This window comes from Myotis lucifugus, unplaced genomic scaffold, assembly GCF_000147115.1.
Source record: "Myotis lucifugus unplaced genomic scaffold, Myoluc2.0 scaffold_0, whole genome shotgun sequence".
NCBI lineage: Eukaryota > Metazoa > Chordata > Mammalia > Chiroptera > Vespertilionidae > Myotis > Myotis lucifugus.
The window spans coordinates 30,404,207-30,414,635 of record NW_005871048.1 but is presented as its reverse complement, the minus strand read 5'-3'; positions in this window follow the sequence as shown (position 1 = coordinate 30,414,635).

Sequence of the window (10,429 nt, the reverse complement as noted above, 5' to 3'; positions counted from 1 at the left end):
AAAAACTAATTACATATATGGTAGTTGGCAGTAAAGTTATATAATTCTATTATGTAGTTAAGTGTTTTTTTTTAATTTCTTATAGATGGAAATGTCTTCATGTACATGGGACTTTATTTAGGGATTTTCAAAACATATTTTAAATGTCACTGAGAATATATTGTATAAATCTATGAATATGAGTTTTATAAATCCACATTTAATTTAATTAACCGTATTGATTCACTTGACATTTTTCTCCTCCTGAATTTCTCCTCCTCCCTTTTCTTCATCTCTCTATTAAAAGTAATTCATTCACAGTGGTAGATTAATTTTTGAAGCAGATTTTACAAAATAAAGCCAACAATGGTTTTAGAAGAACATTTAAAAGCATTCAACTTAGATTTGTTAGCAATGGTTAAAATGAATATTTAAAAATTCTGGGTACTTTATCACACTAATCTTAACATATTTAAAACCCAATCCCCAAATGAGTAGATCTACTTTTTTAAAAGAGCCATTATTAATATTAATAACCAGAATAATCACTAATATGCTTTAAGACAAAGTACATATATCAGATTAATAACAAATATTTATTTTTCCACATTTTAAAAGAAAACTTTACTTTTTAATATAACTTGCAAAATAGGAAAATATTTAGTAATATTTAATGTCTATTAAAAAACCCATATATATAAAATTTGAGAATTCTATTTGGTTTTACTACATCATTAAATTGTTGAGGAAAAATAGTCTAAAACATTTAGAATATGGCATACAATAATTTATTATTAATGGCAATGCAATATATCACACCAATATTTGTATTTACTATCAAGCTCTAGAACTGATTAGGAAATGAGGAGATAAAGATAGATTTACAATTGATAAGTATCCTAAGGATATTAGCATTAATTACCAAGCTAAAATGAATATAGAGCCCTGGCTATGTGCACCAAGGTTTCTATATTTTATTAGAGTAGACTAGAGTGTACAGATATGCTAAATATAGATATCTTTGTCATTTGTTTGCATCGGTCATCATGTTACAAAATGAATTTTTAAGGTTCTGTCTTGACCTTTCCTTTTCTTGCCCCAATTTCTTAATCACTTTCAGAGCTTTGCTCAGAAAAGTTACATAGAAATTGTCTCAAGGAAGTCTTGTTTGTTTGTTCTTTTTATTTTTTGGTGGCATGGAATCCAGTGTGCAAATGTGGGCAGGGGGAGGAAGCAGCAAGAAGCAATGGAAAGGATTAGGATGGAAACTTCCTCCAGCTTCACGGGCTTGTGTGCTGGCCACAGATGCCATTATGGTGTATAGGTAAGGTATGTTTAATATTAAGACTTTTTGAAGAGTCTTCACACTCCTGAAAATTCAGAGGCAAAGCCAAGCCTCATTCTTTAGCCCATATACTTCACTGTGTTGGTCCAGGAAGCCTGGCTCAGGATAGTCTCATCCAGCTTGCAGGCTAGGGTTTTGTCACTTCATGTCATAACCTCCACATTACTTAACTGTAGTTTTAAAATGTGTTCAACAGAAATGCTGATATAAGCCTAAATGTAGCTGTACTTGCTGTTTCTGCTCTAAGTTCATTCATAGTGGTGGATTTAGTTAAAGGGCCCAGAACAGCCATGCTTAACAGTAAGGCAACAAAATCCTCTTGACTTCACTGGGGCCTAGGTATATGTCAGAGCAGAGGGAACTCACTGTAGATATTTGAGATAAGTACCTTCTATAGAAATGAACACATCATAGGTGTCCTATATAATCTAAAGAAAAATATGCTGCATTACAAATAAAGCCCCATTAGCTTTTTTCCTACTTTAAATGCTATTTTATATATCTTAGGCACAGAGAATATGCAGTAACATTTATGATAGTAATAGCTGACTCGAAATAAGAACGACTAGTGATTCTAGGTGTCTATTGAAGCATAATCAAGAACTACCTGGCAAGCATTAAGTGACAATTAAGGGTATTCTCTCTAAAATATTAGATGAATTGATAATAGAGAAAATGGTCACTTTGGCAGAAAAGTCAACAGAAAATAGCAGTAATTATATGTGCCTTGTACACAAGTATACTGTATTACCTCCAGTGTGCAATATGCTATTAAAAAAAAAAGTATGGTACCTCTTCTGGATAACGCAGCTGCATTAGGAAGTTTTATGGGATGGCTTATTTTCTAGAGCACAACATTTAGCTTTTCCACATGCTTTTTTTGGTAGAATTTCTCCTCCCAGTTAAAAACTGGTTTTCATCACACAACTGCATAATTATTTTTATGCAACCGGCAATAATTACTTGTTTTGTGTATCTCTACCAGAGTGATTCAGTGTTTGCTGTTCTACCTCATAAAATGCATCTGTATTGGAGGCATGTGAAAAGGAGTATTGACCTTATATAATATATTGCTACATTGGTAGGGGCACACAGCTCTAATTCTTTGTAAAAGGCACAACAGTCTATATTGCTTTGAGTTTTCCCTTCTGAATGCTATGTGAGTGTTCTGACTAAAGCAAAAAACTGGAGGTAACTGAAGACAAGAAACCTCACAACATGGAAATTACTCAGTACACAAAGAAACTCCCCCTCAGATAGATGTACAATGGGTGACTGAATAAAAAAGGCTGCTGGAGGGATTTGTTGATAGTGGCATCATAGAAAACTCTGGAATCAGTATTTGTGAGATTTGTCACACCAAAAAAAAAAAAGAAAGAAATCAAACACAGATTTCAAATCATTCAAGAATATATAATCATTTTATGTCACTCACAAAGCACTCCACAAATAAAAATGAAAATTAAGCAGAGCCTCTCCTGCCAGTCTTCTTTCATCTCACAGCAGTCCTTCTCTTCCTCTCTTTTCCTTCCAACTCTCATTTGTCTGTTGTTTTCTTCTCTTTCAAGTTCCCTTTCATCCTGCTTTCCCATGTCCCTCTTTAGTCTTATTTAACCAGTGGTGCCAATAAAACTAAATAGTCTATTTAAAACAAATGAATCAGGGCCAAAAAAATACGAAATTGGTGTCTGCTTAATGAAACTATACCTGCGGCGTTGTCTTATTTAAAATTTTTATCATTTTTAAAACAAAACACAAAGAAAATACTGGAGAATGGAAGTGCTGGTGAGTTTCTGGATTTATTTATAAATCCATGTAATGTTAAATGCAGTGAAATCCTTGTAAAACTACTTTCGTGCTTACTGATCCCAGGGTGTAGAAAGAATTAGCTTATCCAGGAAAACTCAAAGTCATAATTAGTCTCATAATCGGGTCTCATCCTACATTTCTTCCTCATATGGTACTCCCAGTGGGAGTTCTGCATGAAAAGGGACTAGCGGATTGGGCATTAATAATGGTGTACCTGTGAAATATGAGCATTTTTCTATAGTGCTAATCAATGAAATCAGAAATCTACCCCATCTTGCTCTTATACCCTTCAACCAATTAAAAGAATAACATTAATAGATTTTTCAAAGTAAAAAAAATAATTTTTATAAAACTAACTCTCAAAATTATAGAATTAAAAACAACTCTCAAAATTGTAAAATAAAAACGAAAGCCAATTTTTTTCTAATTTGATTACTCTGGTCACTCAAATACCTTATTGACTGACTGACATGACCAATTGTTTTATTATATAGACCTCGCCTAAATAAAAGAAAAAAGTGTAATAGTTTTTACAATCCTGAAATAATAATGTTTTGTCATTTTTGAAACAGAAATAACTTCTTTTAAGAGTTACATTATGATGAACTGCTAACTAGGCTTAAAAAAGTAGGCAAATGCAATCATAATTGCATATCTATCTAAAGCACAACCCTGCACAGCTCTAAAAACCTTAACAATTTAGACAATAGTTCATCAACAGGCGAATAGATAAACTGTACTGTATTCAAACAATGGTATACTATTCAGCAGTACACAAAAATGAAACACTGATACCTTTTCCAGCATGGAAGAATCTTAACATAATTACAAAGAGGCATGAGAAAACTTTTGGAAGTAATGGATTGGTTCATTATCTTGATTGTGGTGATGACTTCACAAATGTTTACATATTGAAAAACTTTAAAAAATGATACAGTTAAATATGAACAATTTGTAATATATCAATTTTACCTCAGTAGAGCTATTAAAAATAAGTGGGCCAATTCAAATGGATACAGCAACCAATCAGAAAGGATGCTAGCCATTGACAAAATAATTCAGATAGTAGGTTTCAAAATTACCTAGGTAATTGGAATCATGTATAGTTGACCATAAAGAATTTGGGAATTAAGATTGCCCTCTTTATCCTCTTTCTGATATTTATGATACCTGCTTTAACTCAAAACTACTTTCTACTTTTTTCTTGTTAAAAATGGATTCAGTCCTGAATGAGGGGTGAGCATCACAAGTTTTAGATTTTGGCTCCAGCACTGCCACAGCCGCGTGACTGAGGGAAGATGACTAACCAGTGTCAGACTACTAGGAGACAACTGTTTGAAGTGGAGGTACACTGAAAGTACTTTCTCCTAGAGATAATAGGATCCATCCAACAAGCATTTCAGTTTGACAGTTGTGTGCTTTGTCATAACATCTCTGAAGATTTCTCTTCCTTTTCTTACTACTGTGTATGATAAAAATGGAATAGGGAGGTGAATTGGGGGGTACTGTGAGCCAAAGAACAGAAATTACCTGAATATATTTGTCTTAGGTAGATATCACTATGCGAGCTGATCAATTTCAATCTATTTCAGTACAAATTTATTAAAATCCACAATAAGGTACAAAAATCACCATATTGCAACTCTATGCTGGAATGAAAGATGACTAATTGAGTCACCTATCCAAGTACCTTGTGTGGTACAGAGTAAGGGGTTGAGAAAAGTCTAGGTTATTATTTTTATTGTGTTCAATTTTTATTATAGCAAATGTGTATTTATTTGCTTGTAACCAAAACTTTAGATGCATAATTTGAGTTAGATCCGTGCTCATCTCAGGGATGTAGAAAAAAATAGCCCTGCCTAATTTTTAATAACCTCAAGGACTAAGCTAAAAGTCAATAAACATGTGGGAAAAAAAAGACTGGAAGCAAATTAAAGATATGTGTAAATTGACACTTTACTAAAAGAACAAGCTTAAAACTTTGGGTTTATAAAAATGTGTAATTGAAATTGAAACCAAAATGTATTAAGTAGAATGTATTTCTAGATAAAGAAATACACGTGTTTGACATTATACTTAAAATGCAAACACTTTTTCACCCTCTTATATTATGATTTTTAAATTTTGATTTTAGAGTTATATTAAAAATGTGATAATGAAAGTGTTTTCATTAGAAACTTAGGTACTTTTAGTTTTGTTTTTTAAGTGTCATCTTTATTTTATTTAAAAAAATATTTTTATTGATTTCAGAGAGAAAGGGAGAGGGAGAGAGAGATAGAAACATCAATGATGAGAGGGAATCATTGATCAACTGCCTCCTGAAATCCCCACACTGGGGATTGAGCCTGCAATGCAGGCACGTGCCCTGACCGGGAATGAACCAGGATCTCCTGGTTCATAGGTCCACTTTCAATCACTGAGCCATGCCAGCTGGGCTAAATGTCATCTTTATGCCAGGGTAAATCTTCATGTCTCATAGTTAGGTCTCTGAATTAAGACTGGCAAAAAGAAAAATGTGCCACTGATCTTGGATGTAAACTTACAGTATATCTTATGTTGGTATGTAGTTAACTCCTGAATTTTCAAATTCATACAATAGCTATGATTATAATATTTTCCTGGATATTTTTTTTTCAAAATGGAAAAAACAAATAAGAGAAATTGACGTTTATACTTTGTCCATGTCTTCAGGGTCCCCCCCCCCCACCCCCGATTTCTTTCTTCACTCCTTCCTTCTCTCTTCTCACTCATCATTTAGCAATGATTTTTTTCCTGCTATTGTTAATGTCAGTCAGTGACCAAGGCATTGTCTTAACCCTGAAGATGCAATTGCTTTAGGCAAGACCCCTCACTATTTCTTGACTGTGCTTAGGGCTAAAAGAGCTCTCCAGATACAATGTTAACTCTCTTTCTACAGTGTTTGTGAGATTGTTTTCTTTTACTATCTCAGCACAGGAAATTTGCCTTAACCAGGACCAGTTAGTGATAAAGGAATTCAAAAGTTTTTTTAAGAGTTCCCACCATTGACCCTCCCCTCCACTCAATTTCTGATGTTCCATATAATCGAATGAGATGAGTACACTTCCTTCTCCATCAAACTATTGGGGAAGGCATCCAAATTAAGCTGTTTGGAAGCCAATAGATAGAGGGGAAACCCTGTATTTAGGTTACTGGAATTGATGACTATTGCTAGAAAAACCAAAGGGCTTTTTGGTGGAGATAAAGATCCTTGAAAAAGCTGATTTCTTCTCTCTGTGGAATCATCTCTTGGTTCAGCTGTGACTTACCGTGGTTGAGATGGTCAGTCAACTTGTCATCCTTCCTGCACTTCTTACCTGAAAGGAGATGGAAATTGGCATCATGTTTATGATATTTCCCGGCCACATTCCAGATCTGTATACATTGGCAAAAATCTGTCCTACCCATTTTACTGCATTTTCTTTAGGGCCCAATGTGATATGGATGTGAAATCACTTTACAAACTATAAAGTATGATAAAAATGTGAGATGGTTTTACTGGAAACAATTGAACACTAGAAACTGATATGGTATAAGCAATATCAGGGAATTACATATTGGTCAATTCAGATCCTTCATTTTTTTAGGACCTGGCACAACCACCTTATTTGTGCAGATACACCCCCTTTTTTTTTCTTTCTCACAGGAAATTAGCTTAGTAGGTAGGTTCAACGAACTGTTCTTTGCAATATTTTATCATGGAATCTGGAGGAAATATTTGTAGGGTTTTTGTCATTGAACCATTTGGACATGGAGAGTCTTATCAGAAAAAAAATCTTGTATTCTCAGAAGATATGTGAAAAATGTCTGTGGACGAGCCATTTTGATATCTTTAATGAGCCCTATCTCCTATCATCTAATAACTTTCCTACCCACTCTTCTACAAACTTAAAGACCCTCCTTTTTCTCTCATTGATCCATTAACATAAAGTCATTTTCTAATGCACTATTATAAGTAATTACAATTAGAATGGATTTATTAATTAATGGCTATAATAATCATTATTAATTACTCTTAACTATACAGCATTCCATTTAATGTTCCATAATTCTTCATCTTTAGAAAGATAGAATTTAGAGTTACCCCTGAGGACAATGGAACCAGGACATCAGTTAGGGACTATAGTTAGAACAAAGAAATAAAAGTATATAATACTTACAAATGAAGAGCTAAATAGACCTTGAAAATCTCCATGTTTATTTTGCCTATATCAGGTTAAATTACTAAAAATTGGGAAAATCAATACAATCTCCAAATTTCACCCTGTGCATTGCTTTTATTCATCAACTATTCAGGGAATATGATGATCTCAGATTTGTATTTATGTAGAACTACAATATTTAAATAGACAATAATCAATTTTACCTATTTTCACTAAAAATTTTGCAGAATAAAAAAATTAAGAGAAAGTAGTTTTTTAACCCAGAGACTGAGAATTATTTGCAAGAAGTTGATGTTGATTGAAAACCAAAATGCTACTATAATCTATGTCTGAGGAAAGTTATTGCAGTATTTTAGAATATTCCAAGCTCCATGTATTTACTTTACCTAAAATGACATCCTTTGCTATATAGAATATTATTTATCTATATCTAATTATTTCTATGTGTTTTTCATTGTTCGAGCCAAAGACCAACATATCATAGCAACACTTTCTCTAAAACAATGAAAAGTGGCAAGAACAAATTTTACAGAATCCTGTTTCAAAGTAAGCAAAATTATACTGGGGGAAGCCTAAGCAGATATTGAAAGCACTGACAGCTAGATATGGGGTAAAGGCAAATTACTTTCCTAAGAAAACCTAGAATGAAGTTGAGTTAGATGAGATATGAAAGACATACAATTAGACATAAATTGTACATTTTCCCCAAATAACTAACTCAGTTGTTCCCTTCTACTGACCATTTTTGGTTCAATCCAATAATCTCCTACTTTGATACACAGTTGAAATATTTTAGTCCACTTCTTGAGATCATGTATTTCAAGAAAGGTGCTGCACAACAACTTTTAAGATGCCATTGTACTAGAACTAGAAAGTATGCACTGGGACATTAAAAATGGCCTGAATGAAAAACGGGATATTCTGCAGAATCCTACAAATCCCTCCACTGCCACTCTCTGGTTTCTGTGTCAGTTACCTTGGTTGGTTTTAATAGTCACTCTTACTTTTTTTTTAAAGCTTTTTAGCAAATGATGCTGGAACAGTTTTATTTCCATACACACACAAAGATAGGCATGTGCAGAGAAAACAAAACAGAAGACCCAAAACTTTAATCCACATATTAAAACTAACTCAAAATGGATCATAGAACTATCATTAAGAAACTTGATGAAGAAAACAGGAGAAAATCTTTGTAAACATGGGTTGAGCAAAGAATTCTTATATAGTTAAGAGCATAACCCATCAAAAATGAAAAAATAGTATTTTAACAAAATTAAAACATTCTTTTCATCAAAAGATACTGTTAAGAGAATGAAAAAATAAGCCACCACTGAAAAACAAGATATTTGCAAAACATATACCTAATAATGAAACTGTCCTAAGTGTATAAAGAACTCTCAAAGCTTATAAGTAAGAAAACAAAAAAAACAATTTTAAAAATGGGAAAATTATTTGAACAGATAATTTGTGAAAGAAGATATAAAACGGCAAATAAATATATGAATATATGCTAAATATCATTAGCCACTAGAGATAGCTAAATTAAAATGATCATGGGATACCATTACATAATCATTAAAATTTGTAAAAGTAAAAAGACCAGCAATGCCAAGTGTTAGTATGGATATAGAAGTCTGGAACAATCACTTTGGAAAACAGTTCAGCAATTTCTTAAAAAGCTAAATATACATCTATACTATACCCAAACACTCTACTCATTCATAAGTATTTATATCTCACACAGGGGAAAGAAAGTATATCTTTGTACAAAGTTTTATACAGGGATATTCATAGCAGCTTTACTCATAACATTAAAACCTGGGAATAATTCAAATAAGTAAATAAATAAATAAATTGGTATTATGTAGATATAATGGAATATTATTCAGGAACAAAATATAAGGAACTATTGATACACACAATATGCTACTTAAATATATACTATATGTTTTTGAAAAAAAATCAAGTAAATGCAAACTAATCTATACTAAAAGAAAGCAGACCAGTGGTTGCCTGGAGATGACTAGGAGGAAGGCATCATAACAGGGAATGATGGATATATTCACAATTTTGATCATGGTGATGGTTTTACAGATGTGCACGTTTGTCAAAACTAAATATACTGTGCACTTGAAACATGTACATTTTATGACATGTCAAGTACACCTCATTAATACTCTAATAAATTCTCCATATCCCAATCTCTTCTATTCTTCTTCATTTTACCACAAAATCCACTTTATTTCATATTCCAATTTTCAGCCTTTCTCTTGATATAAGAAGACTAACTAGTACATCTCATAAAATAAGGAAGCAATGGACTGATAAACTTTAATTAAGAAGTTATACATATAGTTCTTGTCCTTACTTCAGTCTTCGGCATTTCCTATATGACTTCCGGTAATTAAATTTAGCTGCACTCCATGACCCAACTGAACCTAATGTCTGTTTTTTAGTGGTACTCCCACTGCCTTCTTCCTGCAGTCTTGCTGTACCAGTCCCAAGTTGCCCATGGTTCGATGGCTTTGTTAGGCATATAAATTTGATCAATCCAGAAAAATAAGCAGTTTCTTTAATATTTATTTGACCCCCCTGGGAGGCCAACTAGTAAATTGCTGCATAAAATAGTCAAGAGACTATGATTTGATGATTGATTGGAGACTAGAGATAAGGGAGAGGGAAAAGCCATGGATCATGCCTTAATTCTGGCTCAAGAAATGGAGGTAATCATGACTTTATTTATTGAAATGGGAAACCCTGGAGAAAAAGCAGATTTGGGGTGAGGGGGACAAAGTCAGTTTTCTATGATTAAATCATAGGTGTGACTATAACTCATCTAAGTTGTGATGTGCTTTGTATAGTTGAATATAGGATCTGCACATCAAAGCAAGAAGAAAGCTAAGTATGGGATATATATATTTGAAAATAGAGTGTTTTTAAAAGATTAAATGGTCAAAGTTGTTAAGTAAAAAAGTCAAGAAATCGCATAGGATATGAACTGAAACCCACTGGGTTCACCACAAAAGGCTTTTAATGAATATATCTGGTAGAGTTTTCATGAAATGGTGAATTTTTGAAACAAACTAGAATACAGAGGATGGAGGAATAAGTAGAA